The sequence below is a fragment of the Perissodus microlepis genome, chromosome 20, assembly GCF_051167445.1.
Source record: "Perissodus microlepis isolate ML-2025 ecotype Zambia chromosome 20, ASM5116744v1, whole genome shotgun sequence".
In the NCBI taxonomy this organism is placed as follows: Eukaryota; Metazoa; Chordata; class Actinopteri; order Cichliformes; family Cichlidae; genus Perissodus; species Perissodus microlepis.
In genome coordinates, this window is record NC_140480.1 from 34,135,666 (window position 1) to 34,139,438 (window position 3,773).

The following is a 3,773-nucleotide window of genomic DNA, read 5'->3' on the forward strand; positions in this document are numbered from 1 at the left end:
TTTTAATTCTAGAAATCCACAATGTGGCTTTGCATTACTCACCGTTGGAAGAAATCCTTACTTACTTAGAGGTATCACCCTGTGCCTGTGAGCTGTGCTTGAAGACAGCACAAAGAAATGAGCTCATCATGTTCAGCAAAGCTTGCTTGTAAAGCCTTGAGCTGAGCGTTTTCACCTTTGTCACTAACAGAGATGGGCAGTAACGCATAACGCGTTACTGTAATCCGATTACTTTTTTCAAGTAATGAGTAAAGTAAGGGATTACTAATGCAAAAAGGTAATTAGATTACGGTTACTTTCCCGTGAGCACGCTGCGTTACTGCGTTACTAAAAACGTGATTTTTTTGCGAGAGTGTCTCATGACAATGACGTAAGCGAGTGCGACATTTGTGGCAACAGCTGTGTGCAGATCAACAATGGATCATATATCGAGTGCGGGAGAGCACATGAGCGTGCAGCGTTGAAAGCGTGGAAGTACTGACCTTACTTTGAGTTTGATTCCGTAAAAAGTGACAAAAACATTAGCGTCCGCTGTTCGAAGAAAACTTCTTTTTACAGCTAAAAAACCCCCTAAACTTCACTGACATGACCGCTGCGACACACCTGCACCAGGGCAAACCTCCGCCTGCCTCACTCCTGCTATACAGGTGAAAATAGAGCAACAGGACCGCTGAGTCTTTGATTTTATTTAGCTTCTGCTGTGTTTTACTTGCATCTATTTGAAAGACTGAGTGTAAACACAAAAAAAAAAAAAAAAATTTATGTGCTGGAATGTGCAGAAAATAAGTTTAAATGTTTAAATTCATTTCTTCCAGTCAGAGAATGTTGCATATAATTTATTTTTTGCTTGATGCATGAAGTTAAAAGATTAAAACTAATAAAACAAGTTTTAAAAAGAGACTTTTCCATTTGATTACATTTTATATGATGGATTATGCAGAAAAAGTAGAATTGGGATTGAAGCGATTGAAGATCTGTCGCTTCATTACCTATTCAGGGTGTAAATCGTGTTGTTAAAAAGTAACTAAGTAACTAATTACTTTCAAAAATAAGTAATCAGTAAAGTAACGGGATTACTTTTGGGGGGAAGTAATCAGTAATTAGTTACTGATAACTTTTTTCAAGTAACTTGACCAACACTGGTCACTAAAACCAGGTGTTACAGGTGAGACAGATCTGACAAACTACAGATCCCTGCTTGGTAATCACATGTTAAATACCCAGACATCGGGTCTTTGGTGCTGCTGTAGTAGGTTATGCTAAGGTCATTCCCATAGTGAAAAAGAGGGCCATCATAGGGTCTGACGCTGAGTCCAAGCCCTGATGCAGTCAGGGTGCTGTTGCCTATCCTGTAGAGGTCTGTACATCCCTCCATGGTTTCCTCCATCCTCTTGAGACTCTGCTATGAGACAAAGCAGACGTATCTATCTGTGTCAGAAAATAAGGAAAAGAGGAACAGGATGGAATCCAGTCTTTAAGTCTGACATCATTAGCCATGCCTGGGCCCAAACTCTGCTGCAGGGCCCTAAGTCTAACGATCACTGCGGCATCACAGAGTTAAAAACTGTCTAAATCATTTCATCTGTAACAAAATGATCAGCATTGCTGCTTTATCAGGTGTAACAATTAAGTTTAACATCCAGGCATCCATGAGAACAGAATTTATGAAATTTAATGGAGTTAGAAGTTAGCAGGAAGTTAGCTCGCTAGTTTACACCTAAACATTTCATACCATGTTCTGACTGAGAGATTTCTGAAACAAATTCAAACGTACAGCTCTGCCATCACTTTGACATAAATGAAGACTGGAAGGTAAACAGCAGTGACGTTTGTAGGGTTACTGAAGTTGGGCTAGCTGGTATATAATGTTGTGCTACGTGATTGCTAGCGACACAGCTATGTTAGCATAAACAGTGAAGCTGGAGGACGAAAACTAACTTTTTCCACTCGATAAAAGTTAACGTGAGGGTTCCCGATGGTTCGGGACAAATGCAATCGCATGGCAGGATGCTGTAAACGGACCAAACTTCAGTCGGGAGAACAACTGAGATAATCCATCCACAATACGAGGTTAGTCATTAATATACTGCTGCATGGGCTGGGCTGTAGTTACATCGTAAGGTTTTAAAAACTAAGCTTTAAAATGATTAGCGGTAATAAAAACCTAGAGAGGCCGACTGTGATCACTGACTGTTTTTAGGGGCTTGTTGAGATTAAATAGAACAAGATACAAAACATTAAAACATGTTAAAAACACAACAGCCTTATTAAATGCAGACTACTTTGGGCCCGGAAGCAGGATTCATCACGTCATCACTTAAAGACTGGATAGGTTCCCATTTAGGGAGAATTGGAAAACTCATAACTCCTCCCACCTGCAACTCATCATAAGAAATTAGTTGTGTTTCTGTATTTGACTGCAAACATAAAGATGGGCAGCAGAGAGCAGGGTCCAGCTCATCAACATATCGTCTAAACCTGGTTCGCCCCAGAGGAAAAGGCCATGTCCAAAACATTTGTATTTTCCACACTCTTCACTTAAAACTTAAAGACACACAACTCACAACACACATGTTTAAATGTTCACAGTTTACTGACATTTCTTTACAGGAGTTCTGGGTGATCGATCAAACCAGCAGAAATCTCTCACAGCTGCAACAGTTTCACAGACATCATGATTCAGATTTTCTGTCACATTTGTGAGGTCACAGGGTTCATGAAAACACAATCTGAAAAAATAATCGACACCGTCTCGTCAGTAGTTCATCACACATAAACTCGCTTCCTGACGTCACGCAGACACGACCTGAGCGCCAGGCGTTACAGTGCAGTTGTGCAGAAGGATGCAGTCCCTCAGAATCAACCTGCCACAGACTGCAGTGAGAAGTTTGGCAACACGACCTCAGATTATTGCACACAAAATCGGCGAAGATGCATAAACAGATTCGCACAACCTGAAGAACATGAAGGGTCATTTACTCTCTAACCGCAATCCTCAAAATGTGCTGAAGCGTACTTTGTGTTTAAAAGAATTCACCAATAGCCACTAAATAAACGGTCAAACATTTGTGGAAATTTGCTCATTTCTCTTTTCATTTGAGAGTGGAACCAGGACATCGCTAACAACCCTGAAACTACTTCTAAAGTTACCACGCTCATGGTTTCTTGATGGAACTGCTTTTTGTTCAGCGGTGACTGTGCGCTGCCTGTGGCACCATGGCGTCTGATCTAAAACCTGTCCTCGGTGACAAACATGGCTGACACTACGCGGAAGAGAAAAGAATAAAAACCACAAATTTCTAATTTACATGCTCGTCTGTGTTTGGAGTTTTCTAGTAGCTCCTAACTTCTAATCTAGAAGCTTAAAGTGTCCGATCATCCCATGCTGAAAACAGATGGCTCAACGTCTGTGTTCATTTTGTTAATTTTGACAAAAACTAGAATGAAATGTATTGACACTTTTGTTGATGAATAGTGACTATGTGTTGTGCAGCGGAGTTAGACGTGCACAGTTTGATCTGGGGGGCGGGATTACGCTCACATGCTCCGACAACATGTCAAAGCTTGGGAGGAAGAGAAGAGTAAATTTAACGCTTCGTAAACTGTGTGCAGCAACTTTTACATTTTTACACTTTATATTTTAGTCAACTTCAGATTTAGTCTACGATGATCTAATAATGTTTAGTCGACTAAAACTAGACTAAGTAAAGGACAAGTCTTTACTGTCAAAGGTAAGTACAAAAATCTTACACTGGTTCTAGTTACATAATGTT